Genomic DNA, 27,040 nt, shown 5'->3' with positions numbered 1-27,040 from the left:
GTGATGTTAATAATGAAAATACCACTTCCTAAAAAAGAACTTTGTTCTTTTATTTTTTTTCTAAATCTAAGAATATTATCTTCTTTTATGTCAGAATACTAAGAACATAATGGATATATATAAATTGGAAAAGAAGATTGAGGAATTGTCTAAAACTGAGACAGAGCATCAAGTAAGCAGTTTCCAAATACTGGTAAAATATCTTCTTTTGTCAAACCAATATTACTTTATGAAGGCGTATGTAACTTATTGACAAAATAACCTTTGATTATAAAGTTGAAATTTGTGTTCCTAAAATGTCAGAATTCCAGTGTATAAAACAGGTTTTTAAAAATGTAATGGCTTTATTGATATATAATACACATACCATTGAATTAATCCACATAAAGTATGTAAGTCAGTGGTTTTATATGCAACTATCACCAAACCAATTTAAAAACCTTTTAAAAAAGATTTTATTTATTTATTTGACAGACAGAGATCACAAGCAGGCAGAGAGGGAGGCAGAGAGAGACAAGAGGAAGCAGGCTCCCTTGGAGCAGAGAGCCCAATGTGGGGCCCGGTCCCAGGACCCTGAGACCATGACCCGAGCCGAAGGCAGAGGCCCAAACCACTGAGCCACCCGGGTGCCCCAATTTGAAAACATTTTTATCATCCCAAAAGAAATCCCTTTAGCAGTCATTCCCCATTCCCCACCAACCCTAGACAACCACACCAGAGAATTTTTGTCTCTATAATACATATTTCCTTGTTCTGGACATTGCATATAAATGGAATCATATATACTCTATGGTTTTTTGTGATTGGTTTCTCTCACTAAGTATAATGTTTTTCAAAATTCATTCATGTTATAGCATGTATCAATACCTTATTTCCTTTTATTATTAAATATGTCATTGTATGGCTACGCCACATTTTATTTATCAATTCTCTGGTTGATGAGCATTAGGGCTGTATCTACTTTTTGACTGTTATGAATAATACTGCTATGAAATTTGTGTATATGGTTTTGTGGCGATCAATATTTTCTTTTAAGTATATATTTAGGAGTGGAACTACTGGGTCATATAATAGCTCTATGTTTGATTTTTTTTTTTGGAAAGAGTATGCACATGTGAGTGGGGTGAGGGACAGAGGAAAATGGACAGAGAATCCTAAGCAGGCTTCATGCCTAATGAGGAGCCTGACACAGGACTTGACCCCACAACCCTTAGACCATGACCAGAGCCAAAATCAAGAGTCAGATGCTTAACTGACTGAGCCTCCAGGTGCCTTTTTAGGAACTTCCACACTCTCCTGGTACCATTTTATATTTCCACCAGCTATGCATGAAGGCTCAGATCCCTCCACATCCTTGCCAACACTTGTAACTATTTATATTTTTTATTGCAGTGGCAATTTCTAATATAAGAGTATCTAGTTTTGTAAATTCCTTAATCAGCAAAGATTCAGCTGTTATGACTTCTTAATGCAGAAAATGAGAATTGGGGGAAGAAAAAAATCTATCCTTCATTGAATTAAGGGATGATAGCCTACAAAAATGATTTTTTAACCATATTGCATCTAAAAAGTCTATATTTAGTGTATATTTTTGTTATATATTCCATACATTCTTATTAGGAAACTAAAGAATATTAATAAATTTAGGAATTTTTGTCATACTTATTATCTAATAGTTTCTTTGAGAAATACTTTTTGTTGTAGTGTATGTGTGAAATGATGTACTTAAATTTCATGTACGTATGTGGAGTTCTCAAGTTTCCTAGCAGATACCTAAGTTCCATGTGTATGTGTGTGTATACATATGCATATATTAGGACATATTTACATATCTCATAGTTTAGACATTCAAATTAATTTTATTTTAAGAATAACTCTTTCTGGAAAACAACTGCCATGAACAAGTAGTAGAAAGAGTTCTACTCGGTTCAAATCCTGTCCTCTCTACTTAAAATCTGTATGACCTCAAACAAGTAGTTAACCTCTCTAAGTCTCAATTATCTCATCTACTAAATGGCTGTGATATTTTCTACCTAATCCCAAAACTTGGTAAAAACTCAAATGAAATGATTATGTGAAAAAACCTTTAAAACTATAAAGGGGCAGCAAATATGTATGATTTTATGATGGTTCTACTTCTGACTATGCTGATTATTTTTCTAGGTTTTCAATTCAACTGTGTGTGTGTGTGTGTGTGTGTGTGTGTGTGTGTAATTTTTAAAAAGATTTTATGTATGTAATTTTTAAAAAGATTTTATTTATTTATTTGACAGAGAAGGAACACAAGCAGAGGGAGTAGGAGTGGGAAAAGCTGGCTCCCCGCTGAGCAGGGAGCCCGATGTGGGACTCAATCCTAGGACCCTGGGATCATGACCTGAGCCAAAGGCAGACGCTTAACTACTGAGACACTCAGGCACCCTATATATAATATTTAGAAGCCTTTGCCAACAAGCTTGCTTTTGGTTTGAATAAACTGATGTATTCTAATATTTACTTTGCTAAAAAAACACACACACACACACACCTTGAACATTTTTAAGCTATGCTTTTTAAAGAGGAAGAGTATTTTTTTTTTTTTCTTGCAATCTGGCTAATCAGATTTTGGCAAGTCTAGGTTATATTACTAGATAATCTGTGGGTTTCTACAGTACTTGTTATCCAAGAGGAAGAGTCTTCTTATATGTTCACATGGACTCTGTGCTCCTATCCTATCACATTTTCATTTTTGAAAAAAAAAATATTCAGTTGGTCTTCTTGTTATATGAATGGTAGACTCGTGGGACGAGCACTTGGCTAGAGCTGAAGATTCATATTCTATCCTCAGGTCTGACCCTTACTGTGTGTGACATTGGGCAAGTCTCCTAATAGTGTGGAGCTTTGATTTCCTCACTGGTAAAGTGAGGGCAACAACCTTGTCCTCTCGGGTTGTTGGGAGGCTGATGAGGAAGTTGTTCTAAAGTAGGAAATGCGTGCCCATTAAAAGTGCTTGAGAAACATGTCTCCCTATTGGAATAATTAAGTGGCATTATATTTCACCAAAGCAATGTCTCAATGACCTTCCCTAAATTTATCTCTTTTCAGATGCAGTTACATACATATGAGAACACTTTGCTTAATAAAGATGCAAGCTTGCGGAAGGTTGGTACCATTCGTTCATATGAAGTACCATGGGATTTTCTAACTCTCCCTAAATCATAATGGATATGCATTTGAATAACTTCACCCCTATTAAAGTACCTGATTCTACTATCCTGTGGCAAGACTTTCCTTTATATAAGAACATTCACAAAAATGTTCTTCTGAGTGAAGAATACTGACTTCTCCACCTTGGATAAGTCTTAACATATCCTCTCTAAATTCTGGTGGTATTCATCCATTTATGTAATAAATACCAGTCTTCCAATTTACCAGTTACTGGCTAGGTATGGTGATGTAGTTTTAAGTCATAATAACACAAATAAGTACAGTCATTTATCTTAGGGAAAAAAAAGAATGTATCCCCCAATTATTTTCTACCTAGTTTGATTGATTTGATAGGTAGGTAGGTAGATAGATAATATTCTTCTTATCTTTATATTCTGTGATCATTGTCTATGTGATAACAAAATATTCTGGCTACAGAGATGCTGGTTATGGTGGCTTTAAGAGACATAGGAAGGACACAGTGTAAGTTAATAAACTTCCACAGTCCAAGACAGGGAAGTAAATAAAAAGCCATGTTTCTCTTTTCCTTTCTCTGAATGTCATCAAGTTTCAAAGGAGTCATATGAATTGTGGACATGGACGAGGTTACTGAATGTTGTACTGACTTTCTTTGTCATGAGTGTTCTTTGTCTCCATACAGTGACATTGTGGTAGTGGTGGCTGCTCACCTCCTCCATAACTCAGGTTTTCCCACCACTTTGCATTTATGCCCAACGTTTCTAAGGTATTGATTGAGCACTTCCCATTTGTCAGATACCATGCTAGTCATGAGATAAAATTATAGGTCAGACATTGACCTACACACTGTGATTTTTATAGATTATCCCTTGAACTGGATAAAAATGGATGCCTTAATAATTCATTTGCAAGTAGACTAAATTTTTTCCTTAAATGCGTCATGATAATAAATACAATTTTGACTTGAACTTAAGAATTACCCTTCAGAGTTTGATTTCTTTGAACCAGACAAATACAAGCATAATGGCACAAGTTAGGTATAGCTGCCTTGCTGTTCCATACTTTGTGTGTTTTTAATCATAAACACAGACTGGCTTGGTTTTCAAATAATAATATTGGTAGAAGGTCTTACCATCTTTGGGCATTTATACTTCTTCTGTGGCTCTGATTAGTAGTCTACATAATATGATTTGGTAGACTCCTTTATTTGTTCTTCTCTCTTCTACTTTTCAGAAGGATTTAAGTATAGAAGAACTTAAGTCAACCATTATAGAATATGGAACCATTATAGAGGTATACCATAATAATCTCAAAGTTTGCAAGGTGGGATTGTTGAAATGTAAATCCCCCACTAAGTACAATACATAGCCTAATGTTGTATGTGATTGCAGAATTTACGAGGGGCTAAAAACAAACTGACTCATGAGTTACAACATTTGCAACAGGAGCTTATTATGTAAGTAAAGCAACTTCTCACCAGCCTTCTCTCATGTATCTCCATTCCACATTATTGGCCTGCTGAGTTATATATGATTCTTTGAACATGCCACATTCTTTTCTTTTGTACTTTCATAAGTGATATTTTCTCTGCTATTCTCTAATAGAACTCCTCAAGTTTTCTATGACTCTCCTTTGCTTTTCTCTTACCTTGAAATTAAGAAAACCTCTCGAGTGCATGCATGACATGCTGTTCCTATCTCTTAACACACATCACCTTATAATAGTTTTGTTTTGAATATGCAAAATATGCTAGTCCAGTTATCTACAGAAGCCACACAGATCCCAAAGGGAGTAAAATCACTGGGGTAAGTCCACATACTTATGAGAGTGACAACTGAGAAAAATGAATTAGCCCTATGAAGGCCATCTAATCAAGAGTATAGGGGCCCAGGGTGGCTCAGTCAGTTGGGCATGTGACTCTTGATTTCAGATCAGGTCATGATCTTGGGGTTGTGGGTTCTAGCTCAGCAGGGAGTCTACTTGGAATTCTTTCCCTCTCCCTCTGCCCCAGCCCCGCTTGTGCATGCTCAATCACTCACACACTCTCTCAAATAAGTAAATAAATCTTTAAAAATATATATATGGACCCAGTATAGCTGTATCTTCTGATTTTTTAAAGAAAAGCCAGAACCCTAGATTTTCAGTGAAGCTTTTTAATTTTTAATTATTGGCTCCAGGTCTTTAAAAAAAAAAAAAAAAAAGGCATGTCCTACTTGTTTCCAACCACATAGAGTCAGTAACTAATCTATGTAGCTCCTGGAGGACAGACTATCTGTCATTTCTCTCTCTTGCTGAGTAACTTTTACAAACCTTGGCACACATGAGGGCCTACTGTGTTTAGTGATTAATCCCATTTTGCTGACTTATAGTCCCATCTAACCAGACTAGACTATTGCTTTTGTTTTTTCAAGAAATGGGATCCAGTTGAATATTAGTGGAGAGTGTAATAGAATCATCTCTGAAGAAGAAAAATCTTTACATTGTGAACTCATTCTTGCCCAGTCTGCAGAGGTAGGTAATTATCATCAAATGGAAAGCTTGAAACAATGAGACCACATGTAATAGCTCTCTATTAGGTGAAGGCCCAAGCTTGTTGAAGAGTGCCTGTGACATTTTGAGGAATCTGTTGATTATTTCTAGAATCCAATTCCAAGTCTCTTAGCCTGGGGTTGGGGTGGGAAGACCTTTATCTTTTTCAAGTTATGGCTGAAAACCATAATGAGGATCAAGACTAAGGTTGAAGAAGATCATGTGTTCATTGAATCCGGACTTTAGAAATCTTTATATTCTTGATTTTAAGAGAAAGTACCTGTGCTGATCCCCAGCCCGGGGTCCAAAATGTTACAATGGAGCCCCATGAACCATTTTTCAGCATTTTCCTAAACCTCCAAAGCAAATGTATCTGCCAAAAATAAAGATGCTTAGAAATAATATTAAATCTCTCTGCTCCAAAATGTAATTGTAGCAGCCCAATGTAACAGTATTGATTATTGCATTCTAAACAGAAAATAGAATTTTCATGTTTTCGTTTAATTTTAAAATGCAAGTGAATTATTACTTGAATCTTGGTTAGGTAGAACCAGTTTTTTACACATGGGAGGAAATAATCAAAAGCCTTTGTGATAATGAAATGTTGGGGATCCCCCCCCCAATACTTTATTTTCATGCCTGTGTGCTTTCCAGTTTGTGCTTGTTATGTTAGGAAATGCTTTATTAGCAAATTGCTTTCTTTTCGCCATTTTGATGGGCTCTCCATGTCTGTGGATGATGGCTATGTCAGAATGTCCTCCTCTTGACAGCTGTGATATGACCTTGAAAGGAGAGGAAAAATGTCTTTGGGGCAAATGCTGTTTGAATTTCTCCTGCCAAGGATGCTGGGGCAACATATGCTGCCTTCATCTAAAGCTGTCTCAGGCAGGCTTGGACATTCTGCTGAGGGCTATGCTTTCCTGACATTCTGTTTCAAATACTCATCATCTTACTGTGTTTTTGAAACCAAGCCAAACTGCCAGACTCAGTGAAATGATGGCAAATCTGCCACAGCAGTCCTCTGCGATAATAATGATGTCAAGATGCCCGCCTGTGAAGTTCTAAACTTCTGAACAGGGGTTAAGCAGCTGGCGAAGTTCTGACTCTGAGGTTTATCCCATTAATGGATTAGGAAGTTTGCCTTCTAATTGGAGTCTAGAAATAAGAGGTCTATAAATGTTTTCCAATAGACAACAAAAAGGAAGTTAAATGTGCTGTTGTCATATATCTAAAGTATGACAGGAGACAGATGCTTTGAGAGAACTATAAGAAATTGCCTTTGGTAAACATCATCTGAGAGTGTTTTTTATGAAAGGAAGGGAGACACCAAAGAAACCATCTGTTATCAGTGGGATTTATTGAACACCTTCCCAACAGTTGTTTTTTCTGTGAATTTCTTTACATTCCCCTATTTTCATAAAATTAAAACCATAGCAGTTTATACTACCCATATGTAAATGTTACCTATTGGATAAATGCTTTTCCTTAAGAATGAATAAATGTGGGATGCCTGGATGGCTCAGTGGGTTAAAGCCTCTGCCTTCAGCTCAGTTCATGATCCCAGGGTTCTGGAATCGAGTCCCGCATTGGACTCTCCTCTCAGCGTGGAGCCTGCTTCCCCATCTCTCTTTCTCTGCCTGCCTCTTTGCCTACTTGTGATCTCTGTCTGTCAAATAAATAAACACAATCTTAAAAAAAAAAAAAAGAATGATTGTTACATTTCCCTAGAAAGGAAATGTAAACCATTGTTTGGTAACGTATGAAGATTTTGTAAGTCTTCTTAGAACTCTTTGATGGGGACAGTTAGATTAACTCATGAGCATCATTTTTATAAAATAAAAATACTGTTCTTTATTTGAATGACAGAGTTGTGGACATTTTATTATTGTTTCAGAACAATTATGAAACTGAGTGGCAGTGAAGTGTATTTTTTTATTTTTTTAAAAGATTTTATGTATTTGTTTGACAGAGATGACAAGTAGGCAGAGAGGCAGGCAGAGAGGGAGGAGGAAGCAGGCTCCCCGCTGAGCAGAGAGCCTGATGCGGGGCTTGATCCCAGGACCCTGAGACCATGACCCGAGCCAAAGGCAGAGGCCTAACCCCCTGAGCCACCCAGGCACCCCAACAGTGCAGTTTAATCAGTTTGTCATCTCTGGATATGATGATGGACCAAGAAATGCTGTTACTGAGAAAACTTGAATAAAAAGGAGTAGAATTCACAGCTAGGCTTCAAAAGCCAGGATTGTATAACATATGTACAGTGGCGAGTCACTGGCTAGGAATATCTGCAGATAACTGATCTATGGTTTGTTGTCGAGACCCAAATCACTCCTATGAAAAGAGAAGATTTTCCTAAAACCTTGAGCTTGACTTCTAGTTCTGGCTCTGTCAGTTCAACCTCAGTCAGGTTGATCATTAGATATGAATTGTTTGGGCTTATTTTTCCTATAGGCTAATCTGTAGGATCAGAGAAGACGTGGTATCTAGTAAACTGTTTCTTTCTGGCTAGTAGCTAGTACCTCTTACTCCATTTTGATTTTTGACTGGAAACAAGATGGTCAGAGAATGCAGTGAACATATTCATGTTGGTATTTCCAGTCCCTTTCACAGTGCCTAACATACAGAAGGTAGTATTTAGTTTAATGGGTGAAGCAAAGTCCACAAAAATGCGTGTTTCCTACTATTTGAGAGGGGAATGAAAGTGGGTACATTTTGTTTTGAAAAACGATTCCTTCTGTATGTATTCAGCATATATGGAACTACAAGAGTGGACATTTATACATAGTGACATCCTGGAATAAAGGAAAGTCATGGGGTGGCATTAAATGAGAAGGAATTCTGTATGGTGTCTTCACTGTCTATATAATAGACCTTAGGTCTAAATTACTTCTTATATATGGCCTATGCCTTTCACCTGAATTCCTAGTTCAACATGTGGAATTTTTTTCAGCGTGAAGAAGTTTCCGAAGTTGAAACCATCATGGGTAGCACTCTACAGTGGGAAACTGATTCAGAAATTACTGTGAAAGAAAAGTGGGACAACAAGCTTACTGTAAGTGTTTCATATTTTGTGATTTTCCTCAGCTTTATTCTGCTTTTTTAGCACAGGTAATTCTTATTATATGCAGTACCATTTCTAAGACTTTACTGTAGTTTTCTATCTCGGTCTGTGGATGTCTATGGAAGGTATGTCTGGGGATGCGCGTGGGTATGTGCATGTGGGTTAGAATAAGAATGAGAGGGGGAGGGTAAAGGTAAGTGCGTGTGACTGAAGGTTAGGATAAGTGTGGGCGAGGGTGATAATAAGTGTGTGAACTTGAGGGTGACAGCAACTGTATATGAGGGTAAAAGTGTCTGTGAATGTCAGGAAGAAAGTGAGAGTAAGGACATGTGATATGTTAAAGAGACAATAAAAAGGATTTAATAAAGTATTTTATTTGAATCCTGTGAAAATTGTTAGTCGAAGCTTGGATATTTCCTTTACCTACTAAAATTCTCTAAATTTGACAAAATGATTATTGTGCAAAGGAATGTTATTCCTGAAATTCTGCCAATATCCCCCAAATTGGGAGAACATGAGAACTTAGTTATTTTTTTGTTATAAAGGAAGCATAGATGAAGAAATTTCTTTTATTTTTCCGTTGCTTACCTCGACTTCTCGACTTCCTCTATCATCCATCAGCTTCCTACATTAAGCTAAAGCAAGAAGCAAACTCTGAGAACTCTGGAATATTAATATAAAGCCCTTTAACAAGCCCTTTTTAAAAAGTTGCTTTTGAACATGCTAATAAACAAATAACTGATTTTTATTGCACCTCCTTATCTCCTCCTATTCTAAACCAATTGTGATGATTGATGAAATAAATGGTCAGGGACCACTTATTTAAAAAAAAAAAAGTCAGTTTTAGGCACATAACAGGTACCCAATATGTACTTGTTAAAATGAGAAAATCAGTCAAAGAATAATCAATTTTGGGGCAATTGAGAATTGGTTTCTGTTCAATTAGAATTTGGGGGTTTAATAAACATGAATACTATTAAGACAGGATGACCATAACATTTTGTTTGCCTGTCATTTGTTTATATTTAACAGTGGGAGAGCGGAGTTTCTTTTGTAATTTTCTTGCAGGAATTCAAGTATATAATGGAGGAGAAACTAAATCTTTGCATATTAATGCTGAACAGCTTGGGAAACCACAAAGAATCTCTTGATAAAGAATTTGTCAAATTAATAGAAATTTTGAAGAGATTCAGGATGGAATACTTGTATTTCAGAGAAGAATTTCTTTCCAGGTAATGATCATTTATATGTAAGAAACCAATGTTTTATATATATGACACATTTGTGATTGTACCATATAGCATTCAGTTTACTTTTTCCAAGTTGTATACATTGATTTCACATGATACTTTTTCAAAGAGGGCATTTTGTCTGATAATTTTGAATTCTGAAATAGTGTGAAATTGACTTATATATTCAAAATTGCAAATACTGAACTTTAAAATTTCTGGAAACCCTGTATAATGAGTTATTTTCACTAAAAAAGGAAGTTAGAATTACAGAATATAGAATTCTTTTAACAAGAAAGGACTTTTAAAGATCATTTAGTAAAATCTTGTTCTTTTACAGAGGACTGAGGCGTAAGTATATAAAGTGAATTGATCAAGACCTGGAAGTTATTAATGGAAAGTATAGGAAGTGATTTATCAATGGAAGAATTTGCTGAGTCTATTGACTTCTGTCCCACTGGGCTTCATTTTCTGCCTTAGTATATAATATATTGCATTAGGCACTAGTCAATTAAATCTCAAGGAAAAGAAATCAGAATAAAGGATTCTAAATGTAAAATAATTTACTATCTTACTGTTCCTCTAACCTTAATTTTTATGTTTATGGGGAAATTCTTAAAATTTGTATACTCTATAAACAACATATTAAACAAGGACAGCTATTTTATCTTTTCTTGACCAGTATTTATATAGCTGCTAGGACCATACTAAGCATTTGCTTAAGTAATGTTTTTTCAGTGAGTGAATGAACATGGGTGTGTATTGAATTTGATTAAAGTTAAAAAAAGAAAAATTAGGGCACCTGGGTGGCTCAGTCTGTTAAGTGTCTGCAGCTCAGGTCATGATCCCAGAGTCTCAGGGTCAAGTCCTGGAATCAGGTTCCACTTCAGGCTCCCTGCTCAGCAGAGAATCTGTTTCTCCCTCCGCCCTTCCTCCTCCTCGTGTTCTCTCATTCTCTCTCACTTTCTTTCTCAAGTAAGTAAATAAAATCTTAAAAAAAAATTAAAAATGTAGTTAGAAACAAAAGTTGCTTGAAGAAAGCCAGAAAAACTATTTTATCCGCCCCCCTCCCCAAGAAACCTGCATACCAGAGACAAGTTAATACCAGAAGGAACTCTCAAAAACATGAGCTGCAGCTTTCCCTAAGAAGCAGGGAGCCTAGACGTCCCCATAGTGGTAAAGGTGTGGGTTAAGTGGATATGCAGCTTCCTTACATGGATGCCATCTCCACAAAAGGGAGTGTTGAAATTCTGCTAGTTAGCAACAAGGAACTATTTGGAGGGGAGCCTGCACTAGACTCCTTTCTGAACAAGTGAATCTTCTGTATTATTCTACAAGACACACAAGCACCCAATTAAGTAACAGTAGGTGCAATTTGTTGAGACCTCACTGTGTTGGAGGTAGTGCTAAAAATTTGACATACTTTTATCTCCAGAGATGTTCAGTGACTCACCCAAGGTTACCCAAGAGAGATTAAGTGACAGCTGGGAGCAGCCCTAGATCTGTGCAACTTCAAAACCTGTGTTCTTTCAACTATTAATCCCCCACCATCTGCTTGTTAAAACTGAATAAAATATTCATTAAAACCTGGCATTTGGCAAAATACCACTCATCACTGTAAGGATTGTTAAGCCCTTGCCTTTTAGATATAATTTAAGACAGATAAAACCATTTGGTGGCTACACACAAAATGATTTAGTTATCAGTTTTAACTAGGAATAAGAATATGCGTGGAGTGGGGTGCCTGGGTGCCTCAGTGGGTTAAGTGTCCAACTCTTGATCTCAGCTCAGGTCTTGACTTCAGGGTCATGAGTTCAAGCCCTGTGCAGAGTTGAGAGTTCCTTCTTCAGAGTTCCTTCTACTTGCTGTAGTTCAGCATGCACGACTCCATGCTGGGTGTAGAGCCTACTTAAAAAGTGTATCTATATATATCTAAATATATGGAATATTTTGTGGGTATGAGAATAAGTATTCTACATTTAGATGAGGTAGGAAATATTTATTAAACTTTTAGGGGCTGTTTGCTGAGAAGGAGAAGGCTTTCATTCTTGTTGCAAGATAAATAGGCTCCAGTGCTAAGGAATGGGAAGAACTGAGTTAAGTCAAGGAGAGGCAGTGAAAGAAAAAACTGCTCTTGAAGGTCTCAGTGAGAAAAGAAAAATGTCATTTGTGCAACATTCAAGTCCCAGCTCTTTGCCAGTTTTTTCCCTCCTAGGTACTAGAAAATTAAATAAGACCAAAATCACATCCATGAAACTAGTATCTATGAAGGGACATAAATAGTAAACAAATTAATATATAAGTACATAATATAATGTCAGGGAATGTTAAGTGATATAAAAATTAAAGGAGGATAAGAAGATCAAGAATGATGGGGCAGAAAGCTAATTTTAGGAAAAATGACCAGGAAAGGCCTATAAGTGAAGTGAGAGAGTAAGCTAAAAGATGATCTGGGAAGGGTTCTAGACAGAGGAATTAGCAAGTGCAAAGGCCCTGAGGCTTTAAGCCCTTTGGTATACTTGAGCAGCTGCAAGAGGGCAGCGTGGCTGGGGTGGAGTGAGTGCAATGGTAGTGGATGATATAGAGATATAGGTAGGTGTTAGAGTCACTGCCTCACAGTTCATGCTTAGGGATTGGGATTTTTTTTTAAAGATTTTATTTATTTATTTGACAGAGAGAGATCACAAGTAGGCAGAGAGGCCCGCAGAGAGAGGAGGAAGCAGGTTCCCTGCCGAGCAGAGAGCCCGATGTGGGTCTTGATCCCAGTACCCTGAGATTATGACCTGAGCTGAAGGCAGAGGCTTAACCCGCTGAGCCACCCAGGTGCTCAGGATTGGGATTTTATTCTGAGTCGATGGGAAGCAATCAAAGGGTTGTAAACAGGAAAGTAACATGACATATTTTGAAAGATTATTCTAGCTGCTGGTAGAGGATTGTCTATAGAGGGAGAAAGTGCAAACAGTAACACCAGTGAAAAGAGTTTCTTCAATAACAGATCACCAATAAGAGATCTTGAAATCAATTTACCAGGTTATGAGTCATTTTAATAAAATAAATATAAAATATCAAAGTGTATTTCATATAGTAAGAGTGATATTTCATAAAAATACTCAGCTGTGTGTGTGTACCTGGTTGAAATATAAAATATTTGCTGGGTCATGGTCAAAAAAAGCCACTGAGTTAGAAACTTTTTTTTTTTTTAAAGATTTTATTTATTTGACAGAGAGAGAAGAGCACAAGCAGGAGGAGTAGCAGGCAGGAGGAGAAGCAGGCAGAGGGAGAAAGAGGCTCCCCACGGAGCAGGGAGCCCTGTGTGATGTGGGGTTCAATCCCAGGACCTTGGAATCGTGACCAGAACTGAAGGCAAACCCTTAACCCACTGAGCCACCCAGGCATCCTGCAGCTATTTCAATAGCCTAGGTGAACCGGTTTAATAGGAGTCCAGGTGAGCACTTGCCCCTGGCTCGTGTTCTCTCTGTAGCTTTCTTACTCTCAAACAAATAAAACCTTAAAAAAAAAAGTAAAAAATGAAGAATTTTGAAAACAGCAAGAGAAATTTTGTGGTGTACAAGGGAAGGACCATGAGACAATCAGTGGATTTCTCAGCAGAAACCTTGTAATTCATGAGAAAGTGGGATGATACATTCAAAGTCTTAAAAGCAAAAGACTACCAACCAAGAACACTATTTTCAGCAAACTGTCTCTTGAAAATCATGGTGATATAAAGACTTTCCCATATAAGCAAAAGCTGAAAGAGTTCACTACCACTAGACCTGCCTTAGGAGAATTGCTAAAGGAAGTTCAAATTGAAACAAAAGGGTTTTAAACAACAGTACGAAAACATATTAAAGTATAAAATTTGCTAGTAAAGGTAAATATATAGATAAATACAGAATACTGTAATACTGTAAGAGTGATGGGCATGAGACACCCTGGTCAGAACCTCCCAGCAAGTCACTTCTGGATTCCTGATAACCCAGAAACAAAATGAGATAATAAATATTAATTGATTGAAAAAAAAAAAGTGGTGGGCAAATCACTTTTAATTTAGGATCAAAGTTTAAAAATTATATGTTTATTATAAAAATATGTTAAGATACACTATACACCAAGTTGTAAATTGTGATATCAATAACAAAGTGGAAGGAGTAGAGAAGTAAAAGTGTAGTTATTGTATGTGATTGAAGTTAAATTGATATCAGCTTTAAAATAGACTTAAGTTTTATGTAAGCCCTATGGTAACCATGAAGAAAATCCATATAGAAATACACAAAAGAAAAATGAGTCAAAAATGTTAATTAAAAGAAACATGGAAGAAAACAAGAAGGGTGGAAATAGAAACAAAAGGACAACAGGACGGACAGAAAACAATGAAAAAAATGGCCATGGTAAATCCCTCTCTATCAATTACTTTAAATGTAAATAGATAAAACTTTCTAATCAAAAGACATAGAATGGCTCAATGGATTAAAAAACAAGAACCAATTGGGGCACCTGGGTGGCTCAGTGGTTAAAGCCTCTGCCTCAGGTCATGATCCCAGGGTCCGGGGATCAAGCCTCACATCAGGCTCTCTGCTCAGCAGGGAGCCTGCCTCCCCCTCCTCTCTCTCTCTGCCTGCCTCTCTGCCTACTTGTGATCTGTCAAATAAATAAAAATCTTTAAAAAAAAAAAAACAAGAACCAACTATATGCTGTCTACAAGAGACTCACTTCAGAGTTAAGGACATGCATAGGCTGAAAGTGAAGGGAGGCCAAAAGCTGTTCCAGGCAAATCCTGACCTAACCAAAAGAGAGTCAGGGTGGGTATACCTATATCAGAGAAAATAGACTTCAAATAAAAAATTGTCACAAGAGACAAAAGGACATTATACAGGGATAAAAGGACCAGTTCACTAGGAAGATATGATTATAAATACTTATGCACTCAATATCAGAGTACCTAAATATATAAAGCATACACTGACAAAATAGAAGGAAGAAATAGCGATATAATGGTAGGAGACTTCAATATATGACTTTCAATAATGGATAGAACATTGAGACATAAGGTCAATAAGGAAACAATACACTGGAACACTGTAGACCAGATGGACCTAATAGACACATACAGAACATTCAACCTTGTAGCTACAGAACATACATTTTTCTCAAGTGCACATGGAACATACTCCAGGATCATATGTTAGGTAACAAAACAAGTTTTAACAAATTTGAAAGATGGAAATAATACTAAGTATTTTTTTTAACCACAATGGAATAGAACTAGAAATCAATAGCAGATGGAAAACCGGAAAAATTCACAAATACTTAGAAATTAAACAACACACTGCTGAAAAACCATAGAGAAGAAATTAAAAGGGAAATTAGAAAGTATTCTGAGACAAAACTGAGAGCAACATACCAAAACCAATGGCGTGCAGCAAGAGCAATACTGAGAGAGAAGTTAACAGTGACAAATGCCTACATCAAAAAGAAGGAAGATCTCAAATTAACAAACCAACATTGTAGCTCAAGAAATCAGAAAAAGAACAAACTAATTGCGAAATTAGCACACAGAAGGAAATAATAAAGGAGAAATAAAGAATAGAAAAACAAAAAAATCAGTAAAATTAAGTTGGTTTTTTAAATTAGAAAATTTTATTTAACATATTATTAACCATTATATATCTTTATAATTTTAATTCCACTATAGTTAACATACAATGTTATATTAGCTTTGGGTGTACAATATAGTGATTCAATAATTCTATTCATTTCTCAGTTCTCACCATGATGTGTGTGTTTGTAATCTCTTTACCTATTTCACCCATCCCTCCACTCACCCTTGGTAATCATTAGTTCTCCATATTTAAGAATATTTGGGGGGGGGTGTTTGTCTCTTTTTCCTTTGTTCATTTGTTTTGTTTCATAAATTCCATATATAAGTGGCATTTGTTTTTCTCTGATGGACCTCTGTCCCTTTAGCCTTACACCATCTGGATCCATCCATGTTATTGCAAATGGCAAGATTTTATTTTTTATGGCTGAGTAATATTCCATCAGACACACATGTGCACACACACTCTTACACATATTATACCACATCATCTTTATCCATTCATCAATCAGTGGATACTTAGGTTGCTTCCATAATTTGGCTATTGTCAATAATGCTACAATAAGCACAGGGGTGCATGTATCTTTTCAAATTAACATTCTTGTATTCTTTGTGTAAATACCCAGTAGTGGAATTATTGGATCATATAGTAATTATATTTTTAATATTTTGTGGAATCTCCATCCTATTTTCCACAGTGGCTGCATTCTTACCAACAGTGCACAAGGATTCTTTTCTCTCCACATTCTTGCCAACATTTCTTGTTTCTTGTGCTTTTTATTTTAACCATTTTGACAGATGTGAAGTGGTATCTCACTGTGGCTTAGATTTACATCTTTCTGATGATGAGTGATGTTGAGCATCTTGTCATGCATCTGTTGGCCATCTGTATGTCTTTGGAGAGATGTTTGTTCATGTCTTCTGCCCATTTTTAATTGGATTATTTGTTTTGGAGTGTTTTATAAGTTCTTTATATATTTTGTGTATGTGTTGCCAAAGTGAGCACTATAAGTTCCTTATATATTTTGGATACTAACCCTTTATTGGATATGTCATTTGCAGATCTTTCCAGTTCCATAATTTGTCTTTTAGTTTTGTTGATTATTTTTCTTTGTTGTGCAGGTTTTTATTTTGATATACTCCCAAAAGTTTATTTTTGCTTTTATTTCCCTTGCCTCAGGAGACAGATCTAGAAAAATATTGCTGTGACTGATATCAGAGAAATTGCTTCCTGTGCTGTCTTCTGGGATGTTTACGGGTTTAGGTCTCACACTTAGGTCTTGAATCCATTTTGAGTTTATTTTTGTGCAGTGTAAAAAAGTGGTCCAGTTTGTTTCATTCATTTATTCCTTCATTCAGTCATTCATTCATGAGAAAGAGCACAAGTGGTGGGGAGAGCTGATGGAGAGGGACAAGCAGGCTCTTTGCTGAGCACAGAGCCCAACGCAGGGCTTGTTCCCACAACTCTGAGATCATGACCTAAGCCAAAATCAAGTCAGTCACTTAACTGACTGAGCCACCTAGGTGCTCCATAGTTTCATTCTTTTGCATGTAGCTGTCTAACACCAGTGTTCTCCAACACCATTTGTTGAAGAGACTGTGTTCTCCCCTTGCATATTCTTGCCTCCTTCGTCATAGATTAATTGACTGTATAAGCGTGGGTTTTTTTCTGTTCTATTCTATTGATGTGTCTTTCTTTCTGTTCTATTGATGTGTCTTTCTTTTTGTGCTGACACCATACTGTTTGGATTACTACAGCTTTGTAATATATGTTGAAATCTGGGATTGTGATCCCACTAGTTTCAGGATTTCTTTCGCTATTTAGTGTCTTTTGTGGTTTTTTATATACTCTAGGGTTATTTGTTCTAGTTATATGAAAAATACTTCTGGTATTTTGGTAGAGATTTTATTAAATCTGTAGATTTCTTTGGGTAACATGGACATTTTAACAATATTTGTTCTCCTAATCCATGAGCATGGGCTTTCTTTCCATTTGTTTGTGTTGTCCTCAGTTTCTTTCAACAGTGTTTTATAGTTCTCAATGTAAAGTTCTTTCACCTTCTTTGTTATGTTTATTCGTAGGTACTTTGTTATTTTTGGTGCAATTATAAATGAGATTTTTTTTTCTTTTTTTTTTTTTTAAGATTTTTTTTTTAAATTTATTCATTTGACACAGAGAGAGATAGAGATCACGAGTAGGCAGAGAGGCAGGCAGAGGGGGAGGGGGAAGCAGGCTCTGTGCGGGGCTCGATCCCAGGACTGAGATCATGATCTCAGCCGAAGGCAGAGGCTTAACCCACTGAACCATCCAGGCGTCCCAAGATTGTTCTCTTGATTTCTCTTTCTGTTACATTATTAGTATATAGAAACACAGAAAATTCCTGTGTATTGATTTTATATTCTTTTTTTAAAAGATTTTATTTGTTTATTTGACAAAGATCACAAGTAGGTGGAGAGGCAGGCAGAGAGAGAGGAAGGGAAACAGGCTCCCTGCTGAGCAGAGAGCCCGATGCGGGGCTCAATCCCAGGACGCTGGGATCATGTCTTGAGCTGAAGGCAGAGGCTTTAGCCCTCTGAGCCATCCAGGCAGCCCTGATTTTATATTCTGCAACTTTACTGAATTCATTGGTGGAGTCTCTAGAGTTTTTTATATATAGTACCATATCATCTACAAATAGTGATAGTTTTATTTCTTTCTTATCAATTTGGAGGCCTTTATTTCTTTTATTTCTTTTTTTTTTTTTTCCCCTAATTGCTGTGACTAGGACTTCGGGTACTATGTTGAATAGAAGTGGTAAGAGTGGACATCCTTCACTTATTCCTGATCTTAGGGGGAAAACTCTGTTTTTCACCATTGAGTATGATGTTACCAGTGGCCTTTTCAAAATGGCCTTTATTAGTTGAAATATCTTCCCTCTAAACCTACTTTGTTGAAGATTTGTGTCGTAAATGGATGTTGTACTTTGTCAAATGCTTTTTCTGCATCTATTGAAATGATCATATAGTTTGTATCCTTTCTCTCATTGATGTTATGTGTCATGTTGTTTGGTGAATATTCAGTCATTCTTGCATGCCAGGAATAAATCTGACTCAATCATGGTGAATGACTTAATGTATTATTGAAGTTTGTTTGATAGTATTATGATTGAGGATTTTTGCATCTATGCTCATCAGAGATATTGGCTTGTAGTTTTGTTTTGTTTTGTTTTTAATGGTGTCTTTATCTGTTTTTGGTATCAGCTAATCCTGGCCACATAGAATGAATTTAGAAACTTTCCTTTCTTTTTTACTTTTTTAAAAATAGTTTGAGAAGAATAGGCATCAACTCTTCTTTATTTTTGTTTTTTTAATTTAAGTTTAAATTAGTTAACATATAGTGTAGTGTTGGTTTCAAGAGTAGAATTTAGTAGAATTCAGTGATTGATCACTTACATATAACACCCAGTGCTCATAGGAACAAGTGTCCTCCCTAATGCCCATCGCCCACTTCCTAACACCCACTTCCATTCCAGCAACCCTCAGTTTGCTATATTTAAGAGTCTCTTATGGTTTGCCCCTCTCTCCGTTTTTATCTTATTTCATTTTCCCTTCCCTTCCCCTATGTTCATCTGTTTTGTTTGTTAAATTCCACATATCAGTAAAATCATATATTTGTCTTTCTCTGACTTATTTCACTTAGCAAAATACATTCTAGTTTTATCCACGTTGCTGCACATGGCAAGATTTTATTCTTTTTGATGACGAGTAATATTCCATTTTAAGTATATACCACATCTTCTTTATCCATCAGTTGATGGACATTTGGCCTCTTTCCATAATTTGGCTATTGTTGATAATGTTGCTATAAATTTTGGGGTTCATGTGCCCCTTCAAATCAGCATTTTTGTATACTTTGGATAAATAAATACCTAGTAAGAACTCTTCTTTAAATGTTCAGTAAAATTCACTTATGAAGCCATATGATCCTGGACTTTTGGTTGTTGGGAGTTTTATTATGATTATGATTATGATTATAGATGCAATTGCATTGCTGGTAACTGGTATGTTCAAATTTTCTATTTCTTTCTGATTCAGTTTTGGGGGTTTTATATTTCTAGGAATTTATCCATTTCTTTTAGTTTGTCCAATTTTTTGGCATATAATTTTTATAGTATTCTCTTAAAATCCTTTATATTTCTATGTTGTTATTTCTCCTCTTTCATTTCTCATTTTGTGTGTTTGAGTCCTCTTTCTCTTTCTCTCTTTTTGATGAGTCTGGCTAAAGCCTTATCGATTTTGTTCTTTCCAAAGAACCAGCTCCTGGTTTCATTGATCTGTTCTATTGTTTTTCCCATTTCATTTATTTTTGCTCTAATCTGTATAATTGCTTTCTTCTACTGGTTTTTGGATTTGCTCTTCTTTTTCTAGCTCCTTTAAGTGTATGACAAAGTTGTTTGTAATTTTTCTTGCTCCTTAAGGTACATCTGTATTCTGTACACTTCACTCTTAGATCAGCTTTTGCTGCATCCCAAGGATTTTGACCATTAGTTTCCATTGTCATTTGTTTGCATATAATTTTTATTTCCTCTTTGATTTCTTTGTTGACCCACTCATTGTTTAGTATCATGTTATTTAACTTTTGTGTATTTGTGTTCTTTCAAGATTTTTACTTGTTGATTTCTAGTTTCATAAAGCTATGGCTGGAAAAATGCATGGTATAACTTGAGGTCCTATTTTTTTTTTTTTTTTTAATTTACTGAGGCTTGTTTTGTGGCCTCTTTATGTGACCTATTCTGGAGAATGTTCTATGTGTACTTGAATGTGTATTTTACTGTTTTAGGATGAAATGTTCTGAATCTATCTGTTAAAGCCATCTGGTCCAATGTGTCACTCAAAGCAATTTTTCCTTATTGATTTTTCTGTTTGGATGATCTATCCTTCCACGTCAGTGGAGTATTAAAGTCTCTTACTATTGTGTTGCTTTCAGTTATTTATTTTATATCTGTTATGTATTTGGGGGCTGCTTTATGTATTTGGGTACTCCCAAGATGGGTACATAGATATCTACAATTGTTATATCTTCTTGTCAAATTGTTTTATGATTACATAATATCTTTTTCTCTTGTTACAGTCTTTGTTTTAAAGTCCATTTTGTCTGGGGTCTAGGTGGCTCAGTTGGTTAAGTGACTGTCTTCAGCTCAGGTCATGATCCCAGGGGTACTAGGATAAAGCCCTGAGTCAGGCTTCCTGCTCAGTGGGGAGTCTGCTTCTCCCTCACCCCTGCCCTTCTCCCTGTTCTTGCTCTCTCTCTCTCTCTTAAATAAATTAAAAAAAATAAAATCCATTTTGTCTGATAAGTATTGCTCCTCTGGTTTTCTTTTACTTCCATTTGCATGATGAATGCTTTCCCTCCATTCACTTTCAGTCTGCTTGTGTCTTTAGGCCTGAAATGAGTCCCCTATAGGCAGCATATAGATGGGTCTTATTTTCTACCCATACTGTCTCCCTATATCTTTTTATTGGAGCCTTTAGTCCATTTACATTCAAAGTAATTGGTTGATAGTCATATATTTATTGCTATATTGTTGTTTTATGGTAGTTTTTGTAGTGTTTTGTTTCTTTCTTTTGTTCTCTTTTATCATAGTTTGCTGACTTTCTTTAGTGATATGCTTGGATTCCTTCCTCTTTATTTTTTTGCATATCTATTACCAGGTTTTGATTTGTGGTTCCCATTAGGTTTATCTATATAGTCTTTTGCATATAAGCAGTCTAAAGTAATTCGATGGTTGTTTAAGTTTGAACCCATTCTAAAAGCATTAAATTTTTACTCCCTTCCCCCCAGAATTTATGCATTTGATGTTATACTTTACACCTGTGTGTGTTAATCCTTGACTGATTTTTACAGATATACATAATTTTAGTGCATCCTATTTTTCTTATTCCTGCTTGTGGTCATTCTTTTCCACTCAAAGAATCCCCTTTAACATTTCTTCTCAGGCTGGTTTAGTAGTTATAAATTCCTTTAATTTTCTTTCCCCCCTGGGATACTCTTTATCTCTCCTTCTATTCTGAGTGATAGCTTGAAGGGTAGAACATTCTTGGTTGCAGGTTTTTTCTTTCAGCACTTTGAACATATCATTCTACACCCTCTCGCCTGTCAAGTTTTCTGCTCAAACATCAGCTGATAGCCTTATGGCGCTTCCCTTGTATGCGGCTATTTCTTTTGCTGTTTTTAAAATTCTCTCTTTGTCACTACTTTTTGCCATTTTTAAAAAATTTTATTTATTTATATTTTTTGCCATGTTAATTACTATGTGTCTTGGTGTGGATCTGCTTGGGTTGATTTTGTTTGGGGTTTCCTGTGCCTGATGAATCTAGATTTGTGTTTCCTTCTTCAAAAGTTTTCAGCTATTATTTCTTCAAATCTATCTATCTATCTATCTGTCTGTCTGTCTATATATCTTTCTTCCTCCTCTGCTCTCTTTTTTTTCTTCTGGGATCCCTATAATATGAATGTTGTTATGCTTGATCATGTCATTGTTTTCCCTTAATCTATTTTAATTTATTATTATTTATTTTTCTTTCTCCTGTTCAACTAGATTGCTTTCCACTACTTTGTCTTCCAGGTCACTGATCCATTTTTTCTCTACTATATTTTAAATTTCAGTTATTGAGTTATACATCTCTGATTTGTTCTTTTTTATGTTTTCTATCTCTTTGTTAAGGGTCTCACTGAGATCCTCCAGTCTTTTCTCCAGTCCCTTGAATATCTTTATTACCATTACTTTAAATTTACTAACATTTATATTATTTATCTTTGTTTTGTTTAGCTGTCTTGTGATTTCCTCATTTTGTCTAACTCTCTGTGTCTATTTCTGTGTTTTAGGAAAGTCAGCTATGTCTCTTATTCTTGAAATTAGTGGCCTTATGAAGAAGAGGTCCTGTGGACCTCTTTTGAACCATGCCCCTGTTCACCAGAACTTGGTCTTTCAGGGGTGTCTCGTATGTGTGCTGTGTGTACACTGCTATTACGGCTGAGCCACATTTGCCTTCAGTCCAGTCATCTGCAGTGGCTCTCCTTGCCTGTTGTGGGCATAGTTTGATTCCTGTGTTGTTAATGGGCCAGTCTCAGGCCACTCTGGGCTTGATTTGTGTCAGACCAGGCTTTTGCCAAAGCTGGAGTAACACCAAACTTCAGGGTGTTCTTCCTGTGTTGTTCCATGAGAAGCTTTCATTGTGAGCAAGGACTGCAGTCAGACAGATACCTACCCCCAATCCACTGCTAGGGTCACAGTCAGGCTAGTGTGTGTGGTTATCTTTCGCTCTCTCCAGGGAAGGAGTCAGTTTGGAGCAGTGTTGGCCCTTGTCAGCTCTGCTTGCACACTGTCAGGCTAGTGGCACTGCTTTGAATGGACTCCTGCAAAGAATATTTTGGGGGGATAGGCCTGTGGGAGAATGGAGGGGTGGGGTGCACTGCCTAGCCCGGGATAGAGGGGGAGCATCTGCAGGAGAATGCAGGTTGGGGTGCACTATTTTTAAACTAGGCAGAGGGTGTTTGCTCTGTGCTGGTTCCTGCAGGTGTCTGTGTATCTAGATTGGGCTGGGGGGTAGGGAGGGGTTTGAAGAGGAAAATGGTGCCCACCAACTCTTTTGTTCTTGTAGAATCTTACAAAGATCCATACCCCTCCAGCACCTGCTCTGAGATTAGTAAATAAATCTCCTTCTTGTATACCCCAGGTTTTTTTTTTTCAAACTGTGTTTCTATGCTGTATCTCAGTGGGACTGTTTGTTGTGCTGCCTCCTTAAGTGTGGGGACTCAGTTTCCTATTGCCCTCCAGCTCTCCCAGAGCTGAGCTACCTGGTTTTCAAAGTTCAAGGTTTTATACTCCACTGATTATAAGAACTTGTGAAATTAGGCCCCTCTGGGTTTCAAAGCCCAATAGGGATTCATCTTCTCAGTGTGGCTCCGACATGCCTGGGGTGCCTGTGGTGGGGTATGCTCCTCTCCCCTCTCTGTGCCAATGGCATCCTTTCTTCCCTTAGACAGTCCTGTGAGTCAGTTTGGTTCCTGACCATGTCTCCACCCTTGCTACCCTCTTCAATATGGCCTCTTCTTTTTTTTTTTTTTTTAATTAATTTTTTATTTTTTATAAACATATATTTTTATCCCCAGGGGTACAGGTCTGTGAATCACCAGGTTTACACACTTCACAGCACTCACCAAAGCACATACCCTCCCCAATGTCCATAATCCCACCCCCTTCTCCCAACCCCCCTCCCCCCAGCAACCCTCAGTTTGTTTTGTGAGATTAAGAGTCACTTATGGTTTGTCTGCCTCCCAATCCCATCTTGTTTCATTTATTCTATGGCCTCTTCTTTTATATTTAACTGTGTAGAGTCTGTTCTGGTAGGCTTTGGGTCATTTTCTAAGTTATTTACAGTGATGTGTGTGCTATCTAGGTGTACCTGTGGGACAAGGTGAGCCTAGGATCCTCTTCTTCTGCCATCTTTCCTGAAAGCCTGAATTTTTTTTTTTAAGATATAATTGACAAACATTTAGCTAGACTAGGAAAAAAAGTAGATTCAAATAAGATCAGAAACAAAAGAAGAAAATTTACAACTGATGCTACAATGAAGGGGTTGGGGGGGTCATAAAAGACCACTATGAGGAGTCATATACCAACAATTGGATAACCTTGAAGATAAATATTTAGGAATATACAACCTACCAAGACTGAACCAGTGAGAAAAAGAAAATCTGAATAGAACAAAAAATAGTAAAGAGATTGAAGCAGTATTCAAAAACCCAACAAAGAAAAGATCAGGACTGGATGGTTTCACTGATGAATTTTGCCAAAGATCTAGGGAAGATTAATAGTAAGAGATTATTGAAGACTTTTGAATCTTTCAAAAAACTATAAAGGTGGGACCACTTCCCAATTCATTTTATGAGGTCCGTACGATCCTGACACCAATACCAAAGAACTACAAGCAAAGAAAACGACAAGTCAATATCCCTGATGAGTATAGGGGCAAAAATTCTCAACAAAATACTAGCAACCAACTTTAATCATGTGTTGAAAAGATCATACCATGTGAGATTTATCCCTGCCAGGAAGGATAGTTCAGCCTACACAAATTGTGATAAACTGCCTTAACAGAATGAAAGATAAACATCACATGATCATCTGAATTGAGGAAGAAAAGCATTTGACAAGATTTAACATGATAAAAATATTCAAAATACTAGAAATAGAAATCACCTCATCATAATAAAGGCTCTATATGAAAAACACCAAACCTACCATCATACTTAATGATGAAAGACTCAATGTGTTTTCTCTTAAATCAGAACCAAGACAAGCATGTCCACTCTCACCACTTCTCAGCAACAAAAAAGTCCTAGCCAGAGCAATTAAGCACGAAAAGGAAATAAAACACATCCACATTGGAAAGGAAGAAGTAAAATCATCTGTATTTGTAGATGATTTGATCTTATATATAGAAAACTCTAAAGACTCCACAAAAAGTTGTTAGAACCAATCAAGAAAATCAGCAAAATTGCAACATACAAAATTAACATATAAAAATCAGAGGCATTTTTGTACGCTAACAATGGACTATCCAAAAAGGAAATTGGAAAGATAACCTCATTTAAAATACCATCAATAAGGGTAAAATAGGAATGAACTTAATCAAGGAGGTGAAGACTTGTGCATTAAAAACTGTAAGACATTGCTGAAAGAAATTAAAGAAAATACAAATTAGTGAAGACATCCTGTGTTCCTAGATTAGAAGACTTAATATTGTTAAAATGTCCATGATACCCAAAGTCATCTACAGATTTAGTGCAATACTGATCAAAACCCTACTGGCATTTTTTTATTTTTAAAGATTTATTTATTTATTTATTTGACAGACAGAGATCACAAGTAGGCAGAGACGTAGGCAGAAAGAGAGAGAGGAGGAAGCAGGCTCCGTGGAGCAGAGAGCCCGAAGTGGGTCTTGATTCCAGGACCCTGGGTTCATGACCTGAGCTGAAGGCAGAGGCTTTAACCCACTGAGCCACCCAGGCGCTCCCCCTACTCGCTTTTTTTAAAGTAATAGAAAAAGAAATAATTCTAATATTCACATGGAACTGCAAAGGATCCTGAATAGCCAAAACGATCTTGAAAAAGAAACACAAAGCTGGAGGTAGTACACTTTTTTATTTCAAAATGTATTACAAAGCTATAGTAGATTAAACAGTATGGTGTGGCCTAAGGACAGTGGAACAGAATATAGTGCCCAGAGATAAACCCATGCATAAATGGCCAGCTGATCTGTAAATAAGGGTGCCAAGAATACACAATGGAGAAAGGATAGTCTTTTCAACAAATGATGTTGGAAAAGTTGGATAGTCATGTGCAAAAGAATGAAGTTGAACCCTTGCTATATACCATATACAAAAATCAACTCAAAATGGATTGAAGACTTAAATATAAGACCTAAAACTGTAAAACTCCTAGAGGAAAACTTGGGGGAAGATCTTTATGACATTGGACTTGGCTATGATATCAAAAGCACAAACAACAAAAGAAAAGTTAGATAAATGGGTCTACATCAGACTTAAATGTTTCTGAACAGCAAAGGAATTAATAGAGAAAAGATATATTATGGAATGAAAGAAAATATTTGCAAACCATATATCCAATAAGGGGTTAATATTTAAAATGCATGAAAAACTATAACAACTCAGTAACAAAAACCCAATTTAAAAATAGGAAAGGACTTGAATAGACATTTTTTCCAAAGAAGACATAAAGTTGACCAACAGGTATATGAAAAGATGCTCAACATCATTTATCATCAAGGAAATGCAAATAAAACGCACAATGAGTCATTCACAATGATGAACGAATCACACCTATTAGGGAAAGCTATTATTAAAAACCAAAGGAAGAAAAATAACCACCAAAAGATACCGAATGTTGGCAGAGATCCAGAGAAATAATTAAAATTCTGTACTCTATTGGTAGGAATTTAATACAGTACAACTGCAGTTGTACTGCACAGTATGGAATTTGTACTGTACAGTATGGAATTTCCTCAAAAATTAAAAATGGAACTGCTATATGATCCAGCAGTTCCACTTCTGGATATATGTGCAAAAGAATTCACAGCAAAATTTTGAAGAGACATTTACACATCCATGTTTATTGCACATTATTCACAATAGCCAAGATGTAGACACAGCCTAAATGTTTATCAATGGTAAATGAATAGAGAAAATATAATTTTGTGTGTGTATGTGTGTGTGTGTGTGTGCGCACGCGCACGCAGTAGAATATTATTCAGCCTTAAAAAAGGAAATTTTGTCACATGTGACAACATGGATAAATCGAGGATATTATGCTAAGTGAAATTAACCAGTTACAGAAGGACAAATATGCCATGATACTTCTTCCATGAGGTAACTACAATAGTCAGACTCAGAGAAGCAGA

The 27,040-nt window shown here is 36.3% G+C and overlaps 1 protein-coding gene and 1 long non-coding RNA gene across 2 annotated transcripts in view; one reads left to right on the top strand and one right to left on the bottom strand.

The window, feature by feature from the left end:
• The window catches only part of LOC116593407 (lymphoid-restricted membrane protein), a 130,744-nt gene extending 130,576 nt beyond the window's left edge, over window positions 1–168 (top strand). The window contains exon 12 of the mRNA XM_032347663.1: window positions 95–168. The gene's annotated coding sequence lies outside the window, so the exon portion shown is untranslated. The remainder of the gene's footprint in view (window positions 1–94) is intronic.
• On the bottom strand, window positions 69–19,568 carry LOC116593411. The gene is made up of 3 exons (XR_004286891.1): window positions 19,497–19,568; window positions 16,611–16,615; window positions 69–79 (listed from the first exon to the last, which is right to left on the bottom strand). It is a non-coding gene; the product is annotated as an uncharacterized LOC116593411 (long non-coding RNA).
• Between the last annotated feature and the right edge of the window lie 7,472 nt (window positions 19,569–27,040).

Source organism: Mustela erminea, chromosome 6, assembly GCF_009829155.1.
Source record: "Mustela erminea isolate mMusErm1 chromosome 6, mMusErm1.Pri, whole genome shotgun sequence".
NCBI classification, from domain to species: domain Eukaryota; kingdom Metazoa; phylum Chordata; class Mammalia; order Carnivora; family Mustelidae; genus Mustela; species Mustela erminea.
This window is presented reverse-complemented; position numbering and strand designations above follow the sequence as displayed.